The 10,844-nt window shown below is 55.0% G+C and overlaps 1 protein-coding gene across 1 annotated transcript in view; it reads left to right on the plus strand.

Moving 5' to 3' along the window:
- The first annotated feature begins 4,023 nt into the window (after nucleotides 1-4,023).
- The window catches only part of ZNF385C (zinc finger protein 385C), a 43,334-nt gene continuing 36,513 nt past the window's right edge, over nucleotides 4,024-10,844 (plus strand). The window contains exon 1 of the mRNA XM_011929737.1: nucleotides 4,024-4,080. The gene's annotated coding sequence lies outside the window, so the exon portion shown is untranslated. The remainder of the gene's footprint in view (nucleotides 4,081-10,844) is intronic.

Consider the following 10,844-nt stretch of genomic DNA (forward strand, 5'->3'; position numbering starts at 1 on the left):
TGGAGTGGGGAAGGCAACATTTAAGGGGCCTGAATCCCTCACTGGGCAAGTGGAAGGTGGACCAGGGAGGGCCAGCACCGCCTGGCACCCCCAGCTCTCCATTAGCAGGAAGAGCTTTTCCATTTGTTCTTCCTCTTCACCCCAACTTGGTAGGAAAAAAGTTACTGGGCACATTGGGGTAAGGCCTTTAGAGGCACCATGGTATAAAGGAAAGAGACAGCCTAGACTTTGGAGTCATCCAATGGGGTTCAAACCTACTCTGCCCTTTCTAGCTGTGTGACCTTGGGCAGGTAAGTTAACTTCTCAGAGCCTCCCCCTCTTTTTTTTATTTTATTTTATTTTTTTTGAGACAGAGTCTTGTTTTGTCGCCCAGGCTGGAGTGCAGTGGTGTGATCTCGGCTCACCGCAAGCTCCGCCTCCCGGGTTCACGCCATTCTCCTGCCTCAGCCTCCTGAGTAGCTGGGACTACAGGCGCCCGCCACCATGCCCGGCTAATTTTTTGTATTTTTAGTAGAGACGGGGTTTCACTGTGTTAGCCAGGACGGTCTCGATCTCCTGACTTCGCGATCCACCCGCCTCATCCTCCCAAAGTGCTGGGATCACAGGCGTGAGCCACTGCGCCCGCCAGAGCCTCCCCCTCTTCATCTTCAAAATCAGGAGAGTAGTAGCGACCTTTCAGGGTTAATGGGGGACAAAATGAGTGGGAAAGGGCATGGGAAGGATCTGGCATACAGAAGGCCCACAGTAGACGGCAGTGTTTTGCCTGCGTGCGGGGTTGGAGTTTAGGAGTGTGTTATTCCTAGGTATCTAGGTGAAGCCACGTCTTTGTGGGTGGCACTAAGCTGGCACCTGTGGTCCTGCTGAATGATCTCAACAGGCTGAGCAGAATGGGAGAGCCAGCAAGCCCAAACATACGGTCTGGGCCTCCCAGTGCAGGAAACCGCCACTCACTCGGGGGCTGGGATAGGGAGGCTGAACTCACCAGCGCAATCATGTGAAAATAGACCTGGGGGTTTCGAGGACCCTCAGTTCTATGTGGAGCTAGTTCAAGGCTGAAAAAAAGCTGAGGGACGGGCGGCATTCATAGAGGAGGGCAGAGATTGGGGGAGGTTGTGCTGTCCCTTTTTCTGTTCTAAGGAGGATACCAAAAGCCTAAAAGAGTTTAGAGGAATGTAACTGGGATAACCAAACACCCGGAAACCATTTATTCAACATTTTTAATTAAGTGGTTTAGATCAGGTCAGTTGGTCACCATGCAAGGTACCAGGCAAAGGAAATGAAAGAAGGCCCAGAACTACCCTGGGGGAGGAGCCCTCAGTATAGTCGGGTAACTAAAGCAGGGTTTGGGAGAGACAGTTTAATTAATACAGTGTGATAAGGGCAGTGTTAGGGTCTCATGAAAGGTGCCCTGGGAGCACATACAAGGGGGAGGCACATATTCAAAGGCTTCCTGGAGGAGGTGGCCATGTCAGGGGAAGAATAGCCGAGGCAAATGGGTCTCTTTAGCTGGGAGAAGAGCCCCTTTAGGAAGAAGCTGCCTGCTGTGTTTCTCTGGCTGTGGAAGGTGGAGTGCACGTTTTCTGTGTTACCAGGCAGCAGATCTAGGACCAGTAAGCAAGCATTATAGGGAAACAGGTTCCAACCCCCCATCCCATGAACGTTAGCATATGGAATGAGCCATCTTGTTAGGCAGTGATCTCCCTGTCACTGGCATGTTTAAGCAGAGGCCAGAGGATACCTTGTCAAAGCTGCTACAAAAGGGACAGGATGACCTCTAAGATCCCTTCCAAGTCTGAACAACTGCAGTTCTCCATGGACAGCCACAGGATGTGGACTGTGATGGAGAGCAGTGTGACTAGATTAAGTTAGAGGATGCGTGTGCTGTGGGATAGTGAGGTACACATGGTGTACCATGACTGTCCTCCCCACCTTGGATTTACTTTTTAAAAACATCTTTGACCAGGCACGGTGGCTCACGCCTGTAATCCTAGCACTTTGGGAGGCTGAGGCGGGTGGATATTGAGGTCAGGAGATCAAGACTATACTAGTCAAGATGGAGAAGCCCCGTCTCTACTAAAAATACAAAAATTAGCCTAGCCTGGTGGCATGAGCCTGTAGTCCCAGCTACTTGGGAGACTGAGGCAGGAGAATCGCTTGAACCTGGGAGACAGAGGTTGCAGTGAGCTGAGATTGCACCATTGCACTCTAGCCCAGCTGATAGAGCGAGACTCTGTCTCAAAAAAAAAAAAAAATTAATAACTGCTTTATTGAAATATAATTGCATACCATACAATTCCCCCATTTAAAATGTACAGTTTAATGTGACTTTACCTTAAAAGTGGAAATGCATTTATTATTCATTCATTTATTGAGCATTTATTAGGCATGCAATAAGCTTTGCACTGGTGTTGTGGATAGCTGGGAAATAAAGGTCCTGCCCTCATGGGGGAGACAGGTCAGGATCCCAACAAAAGAATTACAACCTGGGAGATACACTAAGAGGGTGGTAAACTGGGTCTGAGACAAGGAGTGATGAAGCTGGGGAAAGGGGGTCCTGAGGAGGTAACATTTGAGCTGGGGCCTGAGTGACAAGGAGATATCTCTGTGAATGTTCCTGGCTGAGGGGGCAGCAAGGGCAAGGCCCAAGGCAGTGGTGAGTTGGTGGATGGGTGGACCAGGAAGTGCTGGGAGACTTGGTGGCACCGTGGGTGACGTCCCTGAGGCTCCCACCATGGGGCCTCCTCTCTGCGTGGCCTGGTCCCCAGGAGGCTTGCCCCAGTGCCAGGCAGGTGAGCGGTACCGCCACTTCTTCTTTGGCTGCAAGAGCCCTCTCTGTCCACTTCCCTTGGCTCTTTCTTGCTCTCTTGCTCTGTTACTGCTTCTCCAATAACAGAATGGTGACAGTGCTCTTGGAGGTCATGTCACCAGCCACTGCCTCCTGCTCTCCCTGGTTGGCTCCGTGCTCCTGTGTGTGCCCACTGTGTGCTGGACCCTGTGCTCCGATCCCCTGGGAGGAATCAGAAAGGACTCCCAGCCACATACACTGGTGAAGTCTCCCCAGCAGGCTCTGGCTGGGACCTCCAGAGACAGTGCCTTGGAGCAGCCTGGAGTCTCCCATTTGGTGCCCACTTCCTGTGTGACTCTGGACCAGTTACTTAAGGTCCACAATATTTTTTTATGCTATTTATTTATTTATTTATTTATTTTGAGACGAAGTTTCACTTTTCTTGCCCAGGCTGGAGTGCAATGGGGTGATTTTGGCTCACTGCAACCTCCACTTCCCAGGTTCAAGCGATTCTCCCACCTCAGCCTCCTGAGTAGCTGGGATTACAGGCATGCCACTACCCCCGGCTGATTTTTGTATTTCTAGTAGAGTCAGGGTTTCACCATGTTGGCCACGCTGGACTCGAACTCCTGACCTCAACTGATCCACCTGCCTCGACCTCCCAAAGTGCTGGGATTACAGGCGTGAGCCACTGTGCTCACCTAGGTCCCCAGTCTTTCATTTCCTGGTCTGTAAAATGGGGAACTGCACCGCTCTGGGCAGAGTGATTCTGAGGTTTGAATGTGATCCCCCTGGCACCCAGCAGGTGGTCCATGAATGTCAACTTCCTCCCACTCCCTGAGTTTCCTCCCAAAAGAGGGGCCAGCTTGCCGGAGGTAGCAGCTGGGGTAGAAGGGGGTGCTGGCAGGGGGTGGGAGAAGGCAGCTAGTTTGGGGTCCCCTTCCCTGAGCTCTGGGATCCCTGGGGAGCCCTCAGGTACACTGGGCCTGGTCAGCCAGGGGTGGGTGGGATACTCACCCGTGGGCCCAGCTCTTCAGCCAGGAGGGCCTCCGAATCTCCCCTCTCTTCCTCTCACCCGGGGAGACCCACCGCTGAGCCCCTCTCCCGCCAAGGCTCTCCTGGGCTGGCCGGGGCGGCGCGGCTCCTGGCACCTGCTCCCGTCGGGCCGCCCGGGGGCGGGCTCGGAGGCGCGGCGGCTGTCCCGGGACGCGCGGGGCCGGGAGCTGCGACTCAGGACCGCCCCGGGTGGCCGCGAGAGGCTGGACGCGGCCGGGTTTGTCCGGAGCGCTCTCCAGGTAGGCGCGGGCGCCGGACTCGGGCCCTCACTCCCCGCTGCCCATCTCAGACCCACGCGCTGTGGGGGCAGAGCCGGCGGGAGGGGGCCCGCTGCGTGCTCAGCGCGTAGGTGGCTCTGCAGGGCTGGGGGCAGCGGCGGGGACCTTGCTCGCCTGGTGACCTGGAGAGAACCGCAACTTAACCGGAAACTGAGGTTGCGAGGAGGACAGCAAGGGTGATGGCAAGAAGGACTTCCAGCTCCCATTAGGGGGAGGGAGGGAGAGAGGGTGAGACTTCCCCCTCTACTTCCACCCACCCTAAGGAGGGGACCATTCTCCGGAGACAGGGGGCTCGACCAAATAACCCACCGACTTTTCTTAGGAGGTTTCGAGAATCCAAAAGTTGATCCACCCCTATCAACACTGAGATGGAATAGAAGGGAAGGGGTGGGGGAGGGAAGAGCAACAATGATCTTTTGCTGGGTGCAAAGAGTAATCCTGTTCCCCCACCCTCCATCTCATTCACAGTCATTGGAGGCCTTCCTGTCCCGCCCCTTCCTGCCCCCAACGTGCAGAATGTCTCATATTAAGCAAGGAGTATAGGGGGAGCCCCTGGCCAGAGCACTCTGCCCCCACCCACAACTCAGGAACAGTCCCAGGAGCTCCCAACTCTCAACCCTCCTCCTTCTGGCTTCCAGGACTCAGGCCCCTGCCCTGACTTGGACGTGGTGACTAGTGGGAGGCAGGGAGTGGGGTTTGAGGGAGCTCCCGTTCTGGGTCCTATGGGATTGGGCAGGGAGAGCAGGCAGGAGATAAACCCCGGCTGTGCCAGGATCCTGAGCCCTGGTGCTCCTAGGAGGGGGCATGTGGCAGGTGGGTCTCCTCTGCCTGCTGAGTGTGATCAGGGCAACAGGTCAGATTTCCTGGGATTTGCCTGGCAGCAGAGGCAAGGACAGGGGGTACGGAGACAACCACTCCACCTTAGAGGCAGTTGCTCTGTGTTGCCACTGTGGACCCTGCAAGGAGAGATGCAGGTTAGACAGCAAGAAGGACTTCCTTCCTGAGGGGAGGGGTCTTTCGGGGAGTCTCAGTGGCCAGCAGAGCCAGCCCCTGTCTTTGGAGGTGTCAGGAGGACTGAGGCCCTCTGGAGGATGCAGACAACTGGGGGTGAGGACAGAGCAGACCAGGGAGGGGAGGCAGTGGGGGACAGTGACCTCACCTCTGGACCATCCTGCTCCTTCACCTCCTGTGCCCTCTCTCCCTTCTTTGGAGCTGGAGGGTTGGCTTTCAGCAGCTCACTCCTGAAATCCCCAGCACACAGAAGTTCCCAGTGGCTTCCTCTGTCACCACTTCAGATGGGAAGACAGACATGGCTGCCTTGGGTGTGTCCAGCGGAACCCCTCACCTGGCACCTGGACCAGCTGTTGCCTAGCCCCCGGGCCTCCTGTTCTGGCAAAGCAGGGTTATATGTGCTGGGGGCTAGCACAGGTCACTCGACTCCTCTGGATCCTCTGAGGGGATCTCAGGGTGTGGCCCTGGGTGACCCCAGCTCCCTGGGCCCATGGAATAGGTGGGATGGGTGCCACTCTGTGGTGGCCACACCACTAAAGAGGCCTGTTTCCCCTTCCTCTCTTTCAGCGCTGGGAGAGGGCAGTGGGGAGGTAGCAGGGTGGAGAAGCCAAAATGCTCAGTGACAGCTCCTCAGGGACACTCAGTGGCTACCCAGGCCCAGGAGTGCTTGCAGGACAGGAACAGATGAGGTTTCTCTTCCTCCAGGTGCTTCTTTCTGCAGCTGGGCTGGTGGGGAGGGCCAGGATCCCACACTCCTGCCTGTGACCCCATGAATGGGATGGGGGCTGCCAGGGTCCTCACCCCCTGCCCTTGCCTCATAGAATGGAGGAGACCTTTCCCTACCTACTTGCCTCTCTTTGTGATGCTGAGCCTCAGTTGCCTCATGTGTCAAACCTCGCAGGATTGTTCTGAGGATTCACGTAGGCGTTCCTTCTGTTGTGTCCCAGAGGTAACAGGTGTTTGCCACCAGGCGCACCCACCCTGCCTTCTCCCAGGCTAAGGCAGAATCATATACCTTGGCCTCCACTGCCTTCCACCTTAGCAGCAGCTGCTCCGTGTGGCCACTGCAGTTCAGCCTGCAAAGGACCTAGGTTCCCAACCCCCTCTCTTATTTATTTTATTTTATTTTTTATTTTTTTGATATGGAGTCTCGCTCTGTCGCACAGGCTGGACTGCGGTGGCACAATCTTGGCTGACTGCAACCTCCGCCTCCTGGGTTCAAGCGATTCTTTTGCCTCAGCCTCCCGAGTAGCTGGGATCACAAGCACTTGCCACCACACCCAGCTAATTTTTGTAGCTTTAGGAGAGATGGGGTTTTGCTATGTTTGCCAGGCTGGTCTCAAACTCCTGACCTCAGGTGATCCACCTGCCTTGGTCTCCCAAAGTGCTGGGATTCCAGGCATGAGCCACTGCATCCAGCCTATTATTTTTCACTTATTTATTTATTTTTTTTTGACGGAGTCTCACTCTGTCGCTGGGGCGGGAGTGCAATGGCGCGATCTCGGCTCACTGCAACCTCCGCCTCCCAGGTTCAAGCAATTCTCTCGCCTCAGCCTCCTGAGTAGTTGGGATTACAGGCGCTCACGACCACGCCGGCTAATTTTTGTATCTTTAATAGAGACAGGGTTTCACCATGTTGGCCAGGCTGGTCTGGAACTCCCAACCTCAGGTGATCCACCCGCTTTGGCCTCCCAAAGTGCTAGGATTACAGGCATGAGCCACCATGCCTGGCCCCCTCTCTTTAAAGACAGGAAACCAAAGCCCAGCGAGGCAGGGTCTGGCCCAAGTTTGGCTGGCCAGCCAGCCTGGCCCGGTCTGAGTAGGCTGGGGAGGCGGGAAGGTGGCTGTTGGCTGACATGGAGGAAAATGCCAGAGAGTAACTGGGCTTGTTTGTTTTTGTTTTTGTTTTTGTTTTTGAGACGGAGTCTCGCTCTGTCGCCCAGGCTGGAGTGCAGTGGCCGGATCTCAGCTCACTGCAAGCTCCGCCTCCCGGGTTTACGCCATTCTCCTGCCTCAGCCTCCCAAGTAGCTGGAACTACAGGCGCCCGCCACCTCGCCCGGCTAGTTTTTTGTATTTTTTAGTAGAGACGGGGTTTCACCGGGTTAGCCAGGATGGTCTCGTTCTTCTGACCTCATGATCCGCCCGTCTCGGCCTCCCAAAGTGCTGGGATTACAGGCTTGAGTCACTGCGCCTGGCCTACTGGGCTTGTTAAAGGTTTGAGGAGGGAGCCTGTCATGCTCTGCCAAATGCTGGGGACAGGCCTCGAACCTTCCTCTCCGAATGCCTCTTTAGGAGAAGCAGGCTTTTCTGGAGGACTCCTTTCCCAGGCTGCAGCAGAAACAACCATCTGCTGCCTGTTTTCTGGCCTCCACAGTCCCCTTCATTGAGCCCTCTGTGGATGGACAGGCAGGGAATCTCATCACCTCATGGTGGCCAAGGACCCCATGGAAACCCAGGGACTTCACATGCACTTGTCACTCAGCCAGAAGTGGTGGAGATGGGACCCCAGAGCCCTGCGTGAGTGCTCCCCCCACCCCACCCCCCAGCTCCACATTGACAGACACACAGGCAGACAGACAGACAGAACCTGGGCTACACAGCTCTCCAGCGCAGGTGGTGTGAGCCTGCCTCCAAATGGGTGGCTCCCTCCCAGGGCCCAACCCCTGCCCTCTCTGCAGCAGCCTCACTCAGCCCATCTCTCAGGGAAGACAGGGAACAGAGGGAGATTTAGCCAGCTTCCTATAAAAATCCCAGAGAGACAGACAGACGGATGGGTACATACACGCTCTTTTTCTCTGCTTTCCCCTTGTCCTTCCTCCCCACCTCTTTGACTCTTTTTACCCAGGGTGTAGCCCCTCTCTGCCAGGCACTGGGCCTGATAGGGGCTGCACAGCCCTGCCCCTCCCCAAAGCCCTTCTCTCAATCTGTGGCCCCCTCCCTAACCATCAGTTCAGGTCAGGGCTTGGCAGGCTTTAAGGAGAGGTGGGATGGGGCAGTGGGTAAGGACTTAGGCTTTGAGTCAGACAAGTATAGGTCCAGGTCCAGAAACAGAACCTCCCAAAGCCTGTTCTCTAATCTATGCGCTGGGATAACAGGTTAATAATGGTGCTCATCTCATGGAATTGTGAAGTTTAAGAGAGATCCTGCCTGGGCATGGTGGCACATGCCGGTAATCCCAGCTACTTGGGAGGCTGGGGCAGGAGGTTCACTTGAGCCCTATGAGTTTGAGGCCAGCCTGAAGCCTGGGCAACACAGTCAAACCCCATCCCCTCGCAAAAAGAAAAAAGACCCTTTTTGTCAAGCACCTGGCCCACAGTAAGCCCTCAATAAATGGGGTTGTTATTTCATAAAGAAGAGGTGACGTAAGCAGCTGGGAGGTGAAGAGAAAGACAGGGACGCCTCTATAATCAGCTCTTGCGTCGTCTTTCCATTTGCTTTGAAGCAAGTCCACTGCCCTGCTCTGGGACTCAGTTTCCTTATCTGCTTAAGGCAGCATGTGGACTAGGCCCTGTCCAAGTGTAAGTCCTGCTAGGGTGGGTCATGCTGGCTCTGAGTAGGGGCCGGGGTTGGGGATGCTGAGCTGTCGATGCTCAGGGCAGGGTTAGGCAGACCTGTGTGCTCCCGTCACTGCCCAGCTCTCCACACTTTATGACTGGGCTCCCCTAGCTTAGCTGGGGCAGAGTGGTTCCTAAGGGCACAGCTGGGAAGGCTGGGTCAGGCAGGGCAGGCTGCGGCGGGCCCAGCAGCCTGGCTGGGGGAACACAATTAGCCTGGAATCCAGGCGGCCCCGTGAGCCCAGAGGCTATATATCACAGAGGTTTAATCAGCTGCGTGGCAGATATTTGCTCTCTTGGGCCATGTCCCCGGCCCACCTGTCATAAATTGCACTGAGCTTTCAAAATACCCTTGTCCCCATGCTGGCGGGGCAGGCAGCTCTCCTTGGCATGGCCAGGAAAATCTCATTCCTCTGAAGCCTCCACCCAGGGAATGGGACCTCTCCCCCGACCAACACTTGCACCTAAGACCTCCTTCCTGCCTCCTCCTGCTGGGAGGGTTGGGGAGGACATGGAGAGGAAGGGGAGTCACTGTGATGACCTCCATCTAGAGGTGAGAAGGTGCAAAATATTAGTGGGGGGCTCCATGCAGCAATGGGGGCCCTCTCACAATGGCAGTGACCTCCAGTGTGCCCTCTGTGGGAAGAGCTGTACCCTGGACCCGTGGTGTGGCTCCCGGAGACAGCTGCGTCGACTCTTGAGTGTAGGGGCTGGGGTCTGTCCTGCCCAGGGGGTACGGAGTCTGTCTTCACCTACCTTCCCACTGGATGTTTGCTGCGCCACCTGGAGGCTATCTCTGGGACTGCCGCCCAGCCACAACACGTAGCAGCAGGGTTTGGAACCTCAAATCACCAAGCATTTATGACCACACCAGGGTCAGATCTATGGCACGTTAATTAGCTAGGGCTCCCATAACAAAGTGCCACAGGCCGGGTGGCACTTAAACAATAGAAGTTTATTGTCTCAATTCTGGATCCTCAAAGTCCAAGATCAATGTGTCAGCAAGGCTGGGTATGGTGGCTCATACCTGTGATCCCAACACTTTGGGAGCCCGAGGCTGGAGGATCTATTGAGCCCAAGTGTTTGAGGTAACAGTGAGCTATGATCACACTGCTCCACTTCAGCCTGGGTGACAGAGCAAGACCCTGCCCTTTTTTTTTTCTGAGGCAGAGTCTCGTTGTGTCACCCAGGATGGAGTGCAGTGGCATGATCTCAGCTCACTGCAACCTCCACCTCCCAGGTTCAAGCAATTCTCTTGCCTCAGCCTCCTGAGTACCTGAGATTACAAGCGCCCACCACCATGCCCGGCTAATTTTTTTGTATTTTTAGTGGAGACAGGGTTTCACCATGTTGGCCAGGCTGGTCTTGAACTGCTGACCTCGTGATCCACCCGCCTCGGCCTCCCAAAGTGCTGGGATTACAGGCGTGAGACACTGCACCCCATCAATTTCACCTTTTTATAAGGACACCAGTCATGCATATTGGTTTAGGGGCCCACCCTATACCAGTCTGGCCTTATCTTAATAGCATCTGCAATGACCCTATTTCCAAATACGGTCGTATTCTGAAGTGCTGGGGATTAGGATGTCAACATATTAAATTTTGGGGGACACAACTCAACCCGTATCACATAGTCTCAGATGTTCAGTGACAATCTCATTTCATGGTCTGGGCACAACGACACCCACACCATGGCACAGCTACACTGTGACATGCACACAGAGTAAGTGACACAGATTCACCTCAACAAATAATGGGGTAACAGAGACATTTGCAGTGACCCAGGTACATCATGACAGACACACAGGGTGACAGACTTCACTCACAAGCTATAAGAGACAGACACACTATGTATTAATAACAGCTGATTGGCCAGGCACCGGTGGCTCACACCTGTAACCCCAGCACTTTGGGAGGCCAAGGTGGGCGCATCACAAAGTCAAGAGATTGAGACCATCCTGGCCAACACTGTGAAACCCCGTCTCCACTAAAAATTCAAAAATTAGCCGGGTGTGGTGGCGTGTGCCTGTAGTCCCAGCTACTCAGGAGGCTGAGGCAGGAGAATCACTTGCACCTGGGAGGCGGAGAGTGCAGTGAGCCGAGATCGCGCCACAGTACTCCAGCCTGGGTGACAGTGTGAGACTCTGTCTCAAAAAAAA

The sequence above is a fragment of the Colobus angolensis genome, unplaced genomic scaffold (assembly GCF_000951035.1).
Source record: "Colobus angolensis palliatus isolate OR3802 unplaced genomic scaffold, Cang.pa_1.0 Scaffold83, whole genome shotgun sequence".
Classification (NCBI taxonomy): Eukaryota; Metazoa; Chordata; class Mammalia; order Primates; family Cercopithecidae; genus Colobus; species Colobus angolensis.